The sequence below is a fragment of the Labeo rohita genome, chromosome 23 (genome assembly GCF_022985175.1).
Source record: "Labeo rohita strain BAU-BD-2019 chromosome 23, IGBB_LRoh.1.0, whole genome shotgun sequence".
In the NCBI taxonomy this organism is placed as follows: Eukaryota; Metazoa; Chordata; class Actinopteri; order Cypriniformes; family Cyprinidae; genus Labeo; species Labeo rohita.
In genome coordinates, this window is record NC_066891.1 from 3,416,759 (window position 1) to 3,433,911 (window position 17,153).

Consider the following 17,153-nt stretch of genomic DNA (forward strand, 5'->3'; position numbering starts at 1 on the left):
ATCCCTGATGGTAGATACTGTAACTTCACCAATATGCTGCTAGAAATCATCTACAGACCATTCAAAGATGCAGTAGCCATGTTTTTGTTTTTTTGCAAGAAAAATGTTCAGTTTTAGAAAAATTATTTATTTAAATGTTAATAAAATTAAAATATATATTTATTTTAATTTTAATTTTCAGCTCAGGTAATTGGTTGATCATTTTTGCAAGAAAATGTTTTATTTTAGAAAAAATATTTATTTAAATTTAATTATTTAATTTAATTTATTATTAATTTAATTTATTTAAATAAATAAAAATATATTTATTTTATTTTTTATTTACGGCTTAGGTGATTGACTGATCCAATGAAATGCTCTTTAATGTAAATATAAATTATGGTATTACCATAGCCGTTTTGCCATTTAACCTAAAAGTCAGTATTTTGCATTTTGACTGGCCTTATTGTCTTTTATTGTTGTATTTTAGGTTAAATTGTGTCTTGTATTGAACTAATAAATTAATTATTAATTGAACTAAAACATAAAAACTTTACTTAAAATGAAATAAACATTAACTGAAATAAAAGTTTCTCAATTCCATTTTTTAGTTTTCGATGTACTAAAATAATTAAAAACTAAAATAAAAATAATGAAAAATAAAACACTAAGCTACTGAATATGACAAAAATGACAAAAAATTTAGCTAAAAAGTAAAAAAAAATCTACAAATGTTTCTATATATTAAAATGAAAACAGTGAATTATGCTAAAATAATGCAGTCAAATAAAGGCAGTTCTCATTCAGTGAACTAAGCATGGATTTCTGGTCATGCCAGGTCATTTTTATCACTTCATTCTCATTTACACTCATATTTTCTTGTTATTTTTCTCAAGTTTATCTTCAAAGGGGCAAATTTGACCCCAAACGCACTCTGTGAAGATGAAAAAGACAGGGCGAAGAAACGCTGTCTTGTAAATCAAATAAATGAGCTATTTATAAGAGCGTTAGTTGAAGTATCAAAGCTTTCTCGAGCGTTGATCACAACGACTGACGGCATGTGTTTCTGAAACAGAGCCCGGCAGCGCTGAATAATTTACGATATTTGTTTTTGCATAGTCATGTTTCAGATGAGAGTGTGTTGATGTTCTTTTTACCTGATTTCACAAAACAAGCGCTTAAAACTGCTTTAATTAAGGTTTTTACACTGTTCTGAAAGATTTAACTTGAGTTTGTCACTCTTTTATTTTAGATTATGCATTTTGTATTACTATTATTGCAAATTCCCTAATGACTGTGATTAAGTTGTAATATATCTAGAGAGAGCTGACCATTTGCATTCCCATTTATTTCAAAGGCATTTGCTTGGCTGGTAAATGCAGTACTGGAAGTATATAAAGCCATCATTGCATCAGCCAGGCAATTGACGTCGGGATGCATGGGAATATCACAAAAGATGTAGATCGTTTGTTTCTTCATCAGTTTTGTAGAAATGTAGCATTACATCACTTGCTCACCAGTTGATCCTCTCCAGTGAATGGGTGCCGTCAGAATGAGTCCAAACAGCTGATAAAAACATCACAATAATCCACAGTTAATCCACTCAACTCAGTCCATCAGTTAACATCTTAAGAAGCCAAAAACTGCATGTTTGTAAGAAACAAATCATTGATATTTTTTTAACTCTAAACCATTGCTCTTGGTTAAAATACAGGTCCTCCATCCATAATATTCTCTTCTCCAGTGAAAAAGTCATCTCATCTAAATCAGGAGAGAAATAAGCACAGATCAAAAACAGTCAAAAACAGCTATAAACAAATATGTGGGTTGATTTTAATGTAAGAGCATTATGGACTATTAGTAATAATAATAATATTAATAAATAATTAATAAATAAATATAATATATATATATATATATATATGTGTGTGTGTGTGTGTGTGTGTGTGTGTGTGTACTTGTTTTTGCTACATTGTGGGGACCAAATGTCCCCACAAGGATAGTAAAACCTGAAATTTTTGACATTGTGGGGACCAGCCTGCGGTCCCCATGGGTACAAAAGCTTATAAATCATACAGAATGAGATTTTTTGAGAAAGTAAAAATGCAGAAAGTTTTCTGTAAGGGTTAGGTTTAGGGGTAGGGTTAGGGTAAGGGGATAGAAAATACAGTGTGGAGAGTATAAAAACCATTGCGCCTATGGAGAGTCCCCACAAAGATAATAAACCAGACTGTGTGTGTGTGTGTGTGTGTGTGTGTGTATATATACACATATTTTAAAAATATCAATAAATATTTAAAAATATATTCATTTGCAATAAAAGGCCACTCTAAAATGTGCAGTTTTATCACACAGCACAATACCACTGATGTCGCAAGTTTTGAGGGAGCGTGCAGTTGGCATGCTGACTGCAGGAATGTCCACCAGAACTGTTGCCCGTAAATTGAATGTTCATTTCTCTACCATTAAGCTGTCTCCAAAAACGTTTCAGAGAATTTGGCAGTACATCTAAACCGGCCTCACAGCCACAGACCATGTGTAACCATGACCTCAGGTTACAGGCCATGACCTCCACATTCAGCGTCTTCACCTCCAAGATCGTCTGAGACTAGCCACTCAGACAGCCGCTGCAACAATCGGTTTGCATAACCAAAAAATGTCTGCACAAACTGTCAGAAACCATCTCAGGGGAGCTCATCTGCATGCTTGTTGTCCTCAGTGGGGTCTCGACCTGACTGCAGTTCGTCGTCGTGACCGACTTGATTGGGCAAATGCTCACATTCGATGGTGTCTGGCACTTTGGAGAGGTGTTCTCTTCGCGGATGAATCCCAATTTTCACTGTACAGGGCAGATGGCAGACAGCGTGTATGGTGTCGTGTGGGTGAGCGGTTTGCTGATGTCAACGTTGTGGATCTAGTGGCCATGGTGGCGGTGGGGTTATGGTATGGGCAGGCATATGTTATGGACAATGACACGGGTGCATTTTATTGATGGCATTTTGAATGCACAGAGATACTGTGGCAAGATCCTGAGGCCCATTGTTGTGCCATTCATCCACGACCATCACCTTATGTTGCAGCATGATAATGCATGGCCCCATGTTGCAAGGATTTGTACACAATTCCTGGAAGCTGAAAACATCCCAGTTCTTGCATGGCCAGCATTCGGCTTGACCCTCAATTTCCAATGTGGCAAAATTGGATTTAAAATCCACAATAACCTGTTTCACAATATCTGACATAACGGAATGCCTCTTGCAGAATTAAACATGCATATAATATGACAGCAATGTGGCACAATACCGCGACTAATGATGCATGAAATCTGGGTGAGCTAGTGGTTTGCATGTATGTGTCCTATATAGTTTTTTATTTGGCTGGATTTTGATTTGGTGTCTGTTTAGTGCCACAGTAATGAGCTGAAGCATCTTTAATTAGTTAATGTGGACTGAAATATAATGTACACATGCAAAACAGCCTCTGATACTGTAATCTACTCAATTATGATCTATTTTAATTATGATGATTAATGCTGGTGTTATATTAGAGCACTATGGCTTTCATTTTCAATACTGTTGTGTACAAAAGATTCAGCTCTGAGCAAAACCAACTGGCTTATGAAATACGGGTCCCGTCTTTATTGCATTGTTTCTTTTTGGTGACAGGCGTAATTGATCAAACCCGGAATTAAAATGGCCGTATTCGGGGACAGGAAAGCTCTCCGTTCGCTTTCATCAGATTTGAGTGAGCGAATCGGATCAGTTTGTTTATTGAATCTGCTGCTGAATTCATTTGGTTCAGTCCTGGGTGAAATAAAACCCAAATTGTATCCCTGAGGGTAATGTTTTAAGGATATTTAATCAGGACAGGATCAGAATTAATTTTGGGTGACTCCCGGGAAGCTTTGCCTGAACTCAATTTGAGTGTCTCCCAGACCTTGAAATGATTGTCAATGGAGAATCACTATTAGACAAACATTTAGTCTGGAAGATTGTTCAATCTTGTTTCGTTTTAGGAAGGTTTATTTTAGACTGAATCTGAAATTGCTTCACTTTTGCTCATATTTAGGATCTGAATAAACTCCTCACCCTAATTATTACATGTGGCTCTTTGAGGGGAGCAACTGTTGCGTGAAAAACATATTTGTGCTTTGCTTTGTGTCGGTGAAATGCCGAACAATGCAAACACTGAACATTTAGTCAGTCATTACTCTCTTGATTGTGGTATTATATTCTGGCTAATTATCTGTGAAGATTAATTTCATCCTCTTGAGCTGCTTAAAAATGAATGTGAAGGAGTATGGAGGTTCTGATTTGCACTGTCTGTCTGTCGTCTGCTTTCAGAATGACACAAAGTACTGGGAGGATTTCGCTGTATTTGTGGAGCGCACCAGACCGTCCGACCCATCTCACGTGATGCTGAGCATGTAAAGATCCGGACTGAGGTAAGAAGACGTTTATTAAAGTGGTTCTCAACTGGTTTTTGCTAAAGGGCTCCGATTTTACAGCTTGTGCTGAATTAACACATTTAACACATTATTATTGAAACAAATGTATTACTTGTAGTTTAAAATCATTGAAATTTCTTAACTAAATAAAATATTGCTAATTAAAATAAATTATGTATATTCCTAATGTAATATATATATATATATATATATATATATATAATTGTATAATAATTATTAAATATATAATTATAGAATATATAATGTATAAAAACATCAAATGTGTTATTGTTGAAATATATAAGTAGTGGTTAATTAAATAAAATGTAAATAAATGTCAATATAATAAATAATTAATATCCAAATATTTTGTATAAAAATATTGAATATATTTTTATAATTCAAATATTTAAAATTATACTTTTTTTTTATTTTTATAAATATATATTTAGATTGTGTCTTAATAATGATTATACATATTTGTTATACTAAATATTTAATGTATTATTGAAATGTATTGTATGTTTGTAGTTTAAATTTATTCAAATTATTTAATTAAAATAATTAATTAAAATTCATAAATATATATGTGTGTGTGTGTGTGTGAATTTTAATTAGCAGTAACTGTAATAAAAAAAAATTAATTAATTTAAATTACCAATAATTGTAATTAAAATAAATATCAATATAATAAATTATTATAGAAATATTGAATGTTTTTATTATTCAAACTAATACTTATTTTTATAAAAAAAAATTATTTTTATATATTAAATACATATTTAGATTGTCTTAATAATGATTATATATATTTATTATACTAAATATTAAATGTATTATTGAAATTTATTATTTGTAGTTTGAATTTATTCAAACTATTTAATTCAAATGATTGTTAATTAAAATTCATACACACACACACACATTTTAAAAATATCAACAAATATTTAAAAATATATATTAATATGTAAAAACATTTGTTTTCAATATTTATATATTATAAGGTTGTAATATATGATTATTGATGATTATTAAAATGCATTATTTGTGGTGTACTGTTACTGAAATTCATTACTTAAGTAAAGTGAATAAATACCAATATTTTTAAATATATGTATATATATATGTATGTGTGTGTGTGTGTAAAAACTAAAATTGCATGTAATAGAGTTCTATTTTCTTAAACTGTTTTTTTAATTAATATTAGCGACTTCATTTTAGTTATTGTAGCCAACAACAAATAATATGAGAAGGGTTTTCTCCACCCTTCTAAAAGATAGACATTGATATTCTTATTTTATTGTCCTAAATGTGCATCATTTTATGGTTAGTTGCATTTTGTATTAGTTGCATTTTGACCCATCAGAGCAGACCCATGACCTATTTTGGCACACCAGTTGAGAACCGCTGTTTTCCAGCACGCTGCAGTGGAGACTGCGCTCGCATTTGAACACAAGCTTTGTGCCTTTGCCGCTTGTTATTGTTCACTTTCACAGCGCAGTGGCCTTGATTGTGCTGATCTGCTGCATTCGTAATGTACTTCAGAATGGGAAGATCAAGTTTGTGCTCTGGCAGTCTTGTTCAATCAATAATGAAACGAGGTCTTTGTCTTGCACCCTGTCAGACGTGCCTTTCTGCTCAAATCTGGACTAGAAACGGCAAACCGGCTCTGGTTTATGCATGCACGAGTCCATGTGATTTCAAGGCTCCGAGCTCAGACTTTGTTGTCGAAAAGATAAATGACTGCCGGTGGAATATAAACGAATTCATCTATAGAACGTCCCCTAACCGCAAGCATGTGCACGTGCGCAACATAGTCAACAAAAGCCAATTTGATTTAACCTCCAAAGAGCTTCGTGACATGCTCATTTTTTTCTGGGTGCTTCTATAGCATTGGTGAGATTGAATGAGGGGCCCTTGGGGGCCGGTCTTGTATATGAAGAGTCAAACATGGAGATTTGTGTGCAGATTGATGGGCCGTCTGCCAATAGTTCATCAGCTGGCGATGCGCTCTGCCGCTCGCTCCCGCTCAGATTTATGATGTCATAACGCCGATGAGTGACCTCCAGTGAGGCAAAACCACCGCCGCTGCAGTTTCATCACTTTGATGGGAGTGGCGTCTTTAACTTTGCCAATAACTTTCAGTCGGAAACTACAACTTTACAGGGTTTGTGTTGGTTAGCGCACTGTGGGTTTGGGGTTGTACTGTGAGATGACTGTAAGTAAGCAATTGTAAGGTTGACTACCTTACAGTTTATTTGTCTTTAGTGCTTTAAAATTGTTGTTCTGGTTGAGTGATCTGAACATGTCAGATCAAAGTTTTTAATGTTTTTTTTAATATAATCACTTTATGTTTTTAGTGGTGTTCAAATAATTTTTTTCCCAAGATGGTTTCGGTCATTTGAGGTAGTTCTTATTATGCTAATTTATGTTTAAGTGTTCATTATTTGATGCTATAAAAATGGGGTGTGCTGTCATGATTGTGATCTTGCAGTTGGGTCTGCAGGAGTTTGGGTGAGACTTTGATACCGCGGCTCCACCTCACAACGCTACTGCACAGACTCTGGCTTCAAATGACGGACAGAATCGCAGAATCCAGTTAAAAAAAATGGAATTTACTGAATAACGTGGAATGTAACGGAATTTGTCAAAGTTTGAATGGATTAATTAAAAGTAGGTCATTACACTTAAATCAAACCGCAATGTGGACTAGTATCTGTAAATATTACACCGCAAAAATACCATTTAAATGTGAATCCTATAATCACACAACATTTCTTCCATGTTTTAATTTTAATAGTACATTCCCCTTTGTTTGCTAAAACATAATGGTACCTCAATACCATGGTAAAAATATAACTGGTTTTATAGGTAGCCTATTTGTATGAAAAACGGTAGTCTAAAAATATTCAGTATAAATGCACATGCTATAGCTTAATCACAAATACATACATACTATAATTATATACCATTACTCCTGTAATAAAATTCAATGTGAATATACCACATTGCTGCCACAATATCATGGTGCAGTGAGTGTTACTACAGTAAATCCATGGTAAATGATGACGATGTGTAGACTGAAAAGCCTTCTGACTGTCTCGTTGCACACAGCTTTAAACTCATTTGAATCACAGAGTCATTTGTGTTCATCGCTAAATTCAAGTGTTTCACACTGGATCTCACAGCGCTGTTTAGTGCTCACGTGACGGAGCCGTTCACATATCACCTGTTTTGCGTGCTCAAGTTTGTTATTTCAAATGTAGGCGCGCAGCAATTGCGCTCATAACGGAAGTGACGTGGTCGGTTTTTCTAGGCACATCCATGCCGCATCGGGTCAATTAATGCATCTTGTGTAATGAGCTTTCGCAGCGCGGCAGTTTGAACTTTTGTCTGAGTGGATAAACGGTCCGTGTGGTGCTTTTGGCACAAAAAATTATATAGAACATTTATTGAACTCTTGAAAAACTCTAATTCAATCGTTATTGAATTATCGCCCAGCCCTAGTTCATATATCACAATTTTGAGAAATAAAGTCAGAATTGCAAGTTTATATCTCGCAAGTCTGACTTTATTTCTCGCAATTTTATTTCTTGCAATTGCAAGATTATATCTCTTTATATCTTGAAAATTGCGATTTTATATCACACAGTTCTGAGGAAAATTCAGATTTGCTTGTTTATCTTGCAATTTTGACTTTATTACTTGCAATTGCGAGTTTATGTATCACAATTTTGAGAAAAAAGTCAGAATTGGGAGATGTAAACTCAGAAATGCTCAGAAATGCAACTTTATATCTCACAATTCTGACTTTATTTCTAGCAATTATATGTTTATATCCTGCAATTCTGACTTTAAATCTCACAATTGTATGTGTATCTCACAATTCTGAAAACAAAAGTCAGAAAAGCGAGATGTAAATTCGCAATTGTCAGAACTGTGATAAAAAGTAATAAAAAAGATAAAAAGTCGGAGATAAAAAGTCGCAATTACCTTTTTATTTTATTCTGTGGTGGAAATGGGCTTACATAAAATACACATTTATCAAACAAAATGTTTAATAATACATATGTGCCAGATTTAGCTAATAGTTAATTTCTTTAGACCACCTTAAATCTAACAGGCATGGTCTAAAAGCTACAAACCACAATTTAGATTTCGTAGTGTAAAAAGCATGAAAGAAAGTCTTCAAACCCAGGTGTGAATGGCTTGCTGTAATTTATACATGACAATGTCATGATATACAGCTCCAAAAGAGTTATATTGACGTAAGGAGTCTTACAGAGATTCTTCCTTATGAATTTAGTGAAAAAAAGCCAGGACTTGTGTGCCTTAAAACCGAAAGGCCATTGACATTGAGCTCGAACAGAAGTGAAAGCGCAAATGAAATGCTGTGTGGCTGTAGGTGAGTGACAGGCGGCTGATTAATGAAAGTCTTTCTGTAGGTTCAGCTTGATGACCTGAACTGAAGTCGCTTTGTCTGATGAGTCATTTCTCACAATAACGTCACTCTCGCTTCAGGCAGTTCTGGAGGAGGAGCTCCTCTCACATATTTACATCATTCACGTATGATACTGGCATTTTTGATGACATAGTGGTTGTGGCATTTGTTGGTTAGCATGTTAGCAACCCTGATGGAAAATCCACAGCAACTAAGATTTTCCTTCTGATTTTTTGGACAACTGTTGTGTCAGAATTTGTGGTTGTGTTCATTTTACAATATTTTAATTTGCTTGAGTCTTTGAGTCTATGTACTTGTAAAAACACGCCAAAATAGCGTGATTTTTATGTTTCTGAAGAAAATGTGAGTGTAGTACGTGTCACAATTAGTGTTTGTCAGTGTTTTGGTGTTCAGAGTTTTAGCTTGTTTTCTATGCAGTTATGGTGTCATGTGTGTTTAAGCACACATTTTATACAGTTGTTATTAAGATACTCTTTCCTGTACTGTTGCTAGGGTGTTCCGGGTGTTTTTAGTGTGTTGCTATGAATTTTCTAGAGTGTTATGTCTGTTTAAACACATTTTTATGTGGTTGTTAAAGGGGTCATCAGATGCAAAGTTCACTTTTACATGTTGTTTGAACATTAATGTATGTTGGCAGTGTATGTACACATTACTCTATAATAATAAAAATCCATGCAGTGTTTTTTAATTAATCTGTAAAAATAATATTCCTTTTTTCAAATCGAGCCATTCTCAGATGCCTGTCAGTGTGGCGTCACACCAACAGAGCCCGCTCACACGATAGTTGATTGACATGAGCATCTTACCTCAGACCTGTCAGCTGTAACAGTCTGATCTCCATTGTTTGGATGCCAGAGCAGGGATGTAAGTTAGACAACAATATCTCCGATTGAGGTGTTGTGTTGCTGTTGTAATAATGAACACAGTGGTCGTCACTTACTCCCGACATCTGAGCCGCTGAAGATGCAGTAGATTACGTTTGTTTGTGAAGGGAATGCGCCTCCCGATCTACATAAATGCGTCTATGTTCACGCAAATCATTTGTGATCCAGCTTCACTTAAAGCAGCAGTGAATATAAGGTTTTTTTATGAATCTTTGCGATCGCCTTTCCTATTAACACGCTAGTTAGCAAGTTTAGCGGAGCAATGCAGCTAAAGTAAACAGGCTTGTCACTCCACATTTAAGCACATTTTTCCTAGGGTGTTTATGTGGTTGCTAAGATATTCATTTATTTACAGATACTAGTGTGTTGTGGTGTTTTAATTAGTGTGTTGCTATGCAGTATCTATGGCGTTACGACTGTTTAATGTTCATGTGGTTGCTAAGATGTTGTTCCTAGGGTGTTATTAGTGTTTACTAGGGATGTCACAGTACTCAATATAATATTGAACCGTTCGGTAAGACATTCACGGTTCAATACGTGCTTGTGAATTGCATTTTTTCGGTTTTGCATATAAATAATTTCCTTGTTTATTTGCTCTGTGTGTGTACCCGTGATTCCACATGCTGAGATGAGGAAACGCCTCCCTGTTTATATTTGAAAAAGCAACACTTGCAGAGCATCTTCCCTTCTAATAAAATTCAATGATAAGCCTTTCTAAACTTGTTGTCCAACAAAAGAGAACATTATAACTTATTTTTACTTCACAGCATCAGTCGAGTGTTTGAAATAATTTCCTTTTGTGATCTGATGTGGATTCTTATCATAGAATGAGGCAGACGATATATTTTATACTGTATGCTGATTAGCAATGGCTTACAAATATACTTAATCAGTATGAAAATACCCAAGATGGCTTGAAGAACACAGATAAACCATAGATTACCATGAGTGTTTTTTGTCCTTACATTTCATCATTCAAAACGTTTAACGTTATATCTTGTTTTTATTTGGTTACAGCAAAAGCAATGCCTTTGTCCATATTAGAGATTTCCTGGCTGGAACATCATCAGTGTTATCTCTTTGACACATATGTGGATTTCCTGCACGAGGGCGCCCTCTTCCAGTATGAATGAAACCCATTCTATTTTGTGTAAAAATCTGAAAAATAATACCTCTCTCAAAAGAAGCAGACATATAATAATCTACGCTTCTTCCAGTGTACAGAGGTTTACGGGAGTATTTTGTTGTTAATTAGATGCAAAAAAACAACAACACTGATGTGGCAAGCTATAAGAACTGAACTGAAAACCATGGTTAAAAACTGAGGTATGTATTGAACCGTGGACTAACTGTATTGTTGCATCCCAAGAGTTTACCCACATTTTTTACGTGGTTGTGAAGATGTTAATTTCAATACAGTTGGTAGGGTGATCTGGGAGTTTTTAAGTGCGTTGCTATGCAGTTTCTAGGGTTTTTTATTTTATTTTTTTGCATTTATTATGATAGGTGAACAGACAGGAAGCGAGGTCGGAGCGGTATCGGGAAGGGTCTTCGAGTAGGGATTCGAACTCTGGATGCCGTAGCGCAACATGTCAGCATACTTGCCTGCAGACAGTTTTTAGAGTTTTATGACTGTTTGACTGCATGGTTTATATACAGTTGCTTGGGTGTCCTGGGTGTGTTTTGCTTGTTTTGTTTTGCTTCATTTCGCTATGTGATTCCTAGGGTCTTATGGGGTGTTCATGCTCATTTTGTGCATAAACTCTAGGTTTTCTGAGTCATTTGTCTTGCATGAACTAGTTCTCGCATCCCTGTGATCTTCTGGTCTCTGGCTCATGTTCCTTCTTCAATGTGCATCCGTGGGATTTCTTCTGTTTTCTGGTCCAGCAGGTGAAAAAGCTGCATTTGATCACTTAGTAAAGTATCAGCACATTCTCCTCAACAGCACACTTGATTTGAGGAATCATTGGCGTCTGTAGAGCCAATGGTGCGGGACAGGTTATGTCTTAGCAAACACCACTTATCTCTGTATCCAGCTGTGTGTTTGTGCTGGACAGAAACAGTGTGACTGGTATTACGGGATGTCATTGTCAGTGTGGATGTCCTCTGTACTTCATCCTCAGGCAAAATGATTCACCAGCTTCGGATAAGAACGACAGCAGATTAACACCGCATGCTTGCGTTCAGCAGAACCGCCACATAAACACACACATTAGCGTTTGACTGTTTGAATAGCTCATGGCAGAGGACATGACTAAGGCTCTTAGCGTCTTAGCAGAGAACATGCTCTTTAACTTTTGTTTAGACGTTGTCAATACCGGATCGATCGAACTCCCACGCGGTGTTTAGGATTGCAGATTAATTCCTGCAGTTTTTCTGGCTGCAATTATTACGGAGGAGTATTGCTTGCATATCTCTCATTCACATTGCTCTGTTTAGTGTGTACAGTATGTGATGGTTTTTAGAGATATACTGTAAATGCAGATATAGACTGCACTCTTAGCATGTTACATAACAGTAAAATTTCCTGGCCCAATCACCCTCATTTTGCTCAAGTTTATGCCAGAGGAAAAACAAACTGAAAGGTATGCTGGGAGATTTGAATGATAGCACAAATGTATCATTTCTTGTAGAATTTTATGAAGAATTTGTGAGCCTTACTTAGCTGAGCTAAACTCAGCACCACAATGCAAGTACGCTGAGGGTGGACTGTTGTTGCTGTGCAGTTGCTAATTGTACTGGGTGGTTGTCAGGGCGTTGCCAGGGAGATTGACATATGTGTCATTCACAGTTGAACTAATAATGCCTTAAAAATGTCAAATCCCTTCCTGAATTTGATTTTAATTGAGGTACCAAAAAAGATGCAGGCTTGCCAATTTATTGAAATAAAATTTAAATAAATGAAAATTTGAAGAAAATCACAAGAAAATTTTGTCAAGACAAACTGTGATTTTTCATATTGATAGCTGGATGGTTAAAATGAACAAATGAATAAAAGAGTGATAGAAAGAACAAACACATGAACGAACAAATGATAATAAAAAGAGTGAACAAACAAACAATATAAAGAATGAACAATAGATAGAATGAACAAACACATTTTCGGATGGATGGATGGACGAATGATAGAAAGAACAAACTAATGAATGAACAAACAAATGAACAATAGTAGAAATAATGAACAAAAACAGTAGAAAGGATAGATAGAAAGGTAGATTGACATAGTCACCACTAGTAAGCTACTACTAAATATTTTGTAAAAACATTAATTTGCTGTAAAGTTGCTTTGCAACGATATGTATCGTGAAAGGCACTATACAAATACATTTGAATTGAATAGAATGACTCAATGAATCGATGAACGAGCAAACAAACGAATTATTGAATAGTAAATACAAAGAATGAACGATAGATAGATAGATAGATGAACAAATGATTGAACAAATAACATAAAACAGAAAAAATGAACAAAAGAATGAGTGAATGAACAAGCAAACAAACAAGCAAACAATAGATAGAAAGGATGGAAGGATGGATGGATAGTTAGATGGATAGATATTGAATTAATGAACAAATGAACGAATGAATGAATGAACGAATGAATGAACGATAGATAGAGAGAGATAGAATTAATAAACAAATGAACAAACAATTGATAGATAGAAAGAACGCACGAATGAATGAACGAGCGAACAAACGAACAAACAATAGGTTGAAAGAATGAATGAAAGAACGATAGATAGATAGATAGGTAGATAGACAGATAGATAGACAGATAGACAGAATTAACAAATAAACAATTGATAGACACAAAGAAAGCATGAATGAATGAGCGAGCAAATGAACGAGCAATAGGTAGAAAGAACAATAGAAGGATAGACAGATAGACAGAGAGATAGATAGATAGACAGATAGATACATAGATAGATAGATAGATAGATAGATAGATAGATAGATAGACAGATAGAATTAATAAATGAACAAACCAACAATTGATAGATAGAAAAAATGCATGAATGAACGAATGAACAAGCAAATGAACGAACAGTAGGTAGAAAGAATGAATGAAAGAACGATAGATAGAGAGAGAGAGAGAGAGAGAGAGAGAGAGAGAGAGAGATGGTGTGTTCATGCACTTAAACCTCTGAACTTCACAGTGCCACTTTGGTTTGGATTTCTTGCTGTTTGTTGCAGCAGTTGTGGAGTCAAAACCTGCTCCATGAGGAACATCCTGTATCAGAGTGCCTCAGCGCGCCTCACACGCTCCAGCATCACAGCGACCGACACACGGCGGCTTCAAAGAGAAGCCCTGACACTCAGATGCGCGTGTGAGTTTCTGAAGCGTCCCGTACATGAATATGGATGCGCGCGTGCTGTGATTGGCTCAGCCGTGGTTGATTGACATCCTCTGACAGACTCCCGCTTCATGTTAAATTAAAGATCACCAGAGACCCCGGATTCATAATTCAGACTCAGATTTAAGACGTGACCAACATTAGATATGAAGAGCGCTGTGGGTTTACCGCATTAATGTGGGCTGAACGTACAGTTCAGAGGGTCTCTGTCATTTTCCCCTCACTGGTTTTTATATAGCATGAATTAAAACGGATACAAAGAACCACAAAAGAAGTTCCCAGATGTGAAAAACAAGCCCTATTTTGCTTTCCTTCCTCCTCCAACTGACTTCCTAAGCGACCAATGCTTAACATCGGGGAATCGATATTAAACAAATCTCGCCGTTTGTGCTGGAATGGCATTGACGAGCTGGTGGTTCATATAAATGCTTGTCAAAGAAATCTGTCGACTGTCAGGATTTCATTCATGTGTTATTCAAATGCACTCAATACAGCATCATAATGGAGCTCAGTCAGAGTGGATGGCATATTTTGATGTGAACGACAGTGATGGTACATTTAATATGCTGGGGTGTCTTAAAGGGACAGTACACCCCAAAATGAAAGCCGTTGTGAATATATTGTAAAATGTGATTTATTGCTGTGATTTTTATTGGCAGTCTTCAGTGTCACATGATCTTCAGAAGTCGTTCTAATAAGCTGATTTGCTCCTCAAGAAACATTTCAGATTATTGTCAGTGTTTAAAACTTCAGCTTTAAATGTTTTGTCCACTCTTGCTCAATTTAGAGCAGTGACAGGATGGAAATGCAAATGAGCATTGTGATTGGAGGAGAGATGAGTCACATGGGCTGAATCCGAGTCAGGGCAGGTAATGAACATTACGTGATTGTTCCATTATTTTGAATCAATTTTCTTTCAGACTGTATTAACATCACGTCACTCTTTAGATCAGTAAATGGGTTTCTGTATAAGTGTGGTTCTGCTCATATTAGTGATGTGAGCGGCAGAGATGACAGCAGCCTGGCTAATACAACGCAGCTCTCTTTCTCTCTCTTTCTGTGTGTGTGAGATATTGAGGTCAGACTGAGGCAGAGACTCAATATCCAGCTGAGATACAGCACTGTGTGTTTACCACTGCTAATAATGTTTCGAAGAAGCCGTCCACCTCAGAAACCAGTGTCAACACTTCCTTTCCCTGCAGAGCTGATGTCATCCTCATCATCATTTGATTTTTGTCATTTGTTTTTTCTAAATACACAAACACATATTTTAAAATCCTTGTGAGAAAATTAAATATACAGAATTTCTAAATATATACACTGCCATTCAAAACTTCACAATCAGTACGATTTTTAATGTTTTTTAAAGAAGCCTCTTCTGCTCATCAAGGCTGTGTTTATTTGATAAAAAATTTAAAATTGTGGTTTTCTATTTTAATGTACTTTAAAATAGAATTTATTCCTGTAATCAAACTCCAGTCTTCAGTGTCACATGATTCTTCGGAAATTATTCTAAAATGCTGATTATCAATTTTGGAAACAGTTGTGCTGCTTAATATTTTTTTTTGGAACCTGTGATATTTTTTCAGGATTCTTCAGGATTGGAGAAAAATGCTGAAATGTTTCCTCAAAAAAATTCTTTACGACTGAAGAAAGAAAGACATGAACATCTTGGATGACAAGGGGGTGAACATTATATGTGTATATATGTGAACATTATTTTGGAAGTGGACTTCTCATTTCAGAAGCAACAGAAGATACTTACATGTTCCACAGAAAACAAAATAAGTTAAATTTACTCTGATTTCTGAAGTTCTGAAGAATCAGTGAGCATTTGAACCACAGCTGTGTTGTTAAGAATCAAGCGTATGTAAATTTTTGAATGGGGTCATTTTTATGAATTCAACTATTATTTTCTCTAGTGGACTATATTTAGAGATCTTTTATGTGAAATATCTTATTTAGGTCAGTACTAAATAAAAAATAACATGCATTTTGTATGATCCCTCTTAGTTTGGTAAAATAACTACCATTTTGCAGATTCTGCAAGGTGTATCTTTTGACTTCAACTGTATATTGATAAAAAAATTATTTCTGTTTTGAATAAATGCTATTTTTTTCACAGGTTCCAAAATAATAGTAAGCAACACAACTGTTTTTTCATTGATAATAATCAATCATGTTTCTTAAGCAGATCATAATATTATAATGATTTCTGAAGGAACATGTGACACTGAAGACTGGAGTAATGATGCTGAAAATGTAGCTTTGCCATCAAAGGAATAAATTATATTTTAAAGTATATTACAATAGAAAACTGCTATTTTAAATTGCAAAAATATTTCATAATATTCTGTATTTTTATTACTGATTCCAAACTTTTAAACAGCGATGTATATCTTGCTGGATACTCAGTATTTAATGGTGACCAAAGTGTTGTATTAATGCAGCAAGTTTACATTGCATCCCTTAATAAGATGTTGATCATTGTCTTCATTGTTTAGGAAGCGTCTCATTCTGTATTTTTCCATGACTCAGTATTTCTCTTCTGCTGTCAGAAGTGAATGTCGTAGAGCCGCTTTGTCCTCTGATATCCAGACGTTATATATCTGCTCTGCTGCTCTCGTCACAGTGATTTATTGCGCGGCTTTGTGCAGATGGAGGAGGATGAGCTCAATGAAATGTAAGCGAGACTTGGACAATAATCCTGCATGATGTAAACTCATTGACATCACTTGGCTGGAGTTGCAGACGACCTGAGGGACACCTTCACTTCCTGTTACCTCGTCCTCACTTCTGATTAGATAAGAGCATTACTGTTTATTTAAAATATATATTTTTAATTTATGTAATTGATTTTTCAAGCACGATTAAGCATTAAGCACGGATATATGAATATATGACTCAACACGACAAGGGCTCTACGCTTGCTTTTCTTTTTAGGAGCACAGTCAAAATTTTAGGAGCAATAATCAATAATTCTAATCAATCATTTAAAAATCTGATAAAAAATAAATTAGCCTTTA

General features: G+C 35.2%; 1 protein-coding gene across 3 annotated transcripts in view; it reads left to right on the plus strand.

Annotated features, from left to right (window-relative positions):
* dlgap4a (discs, large (Drosophila) homolog-associated protein 4a) overlaps positions 1–17,153 on the plus strand; it is a 190,207-nt gene that overhangs the window by 45,736 nt on the left and 127,318 nt on the right. For all 3 annotated transcript variants that reach the window (XM_051095940.1, XM_051095939.1, XM_051095941.1), the window contains one exon: positions 4,323–4,423. The gene's annotated coding sequence lies outside the window, so the exon portion shown is untranslated. The remainder of the gene's footprint in view (positions 1–4,322; positions 4,424–17,153) is intronic.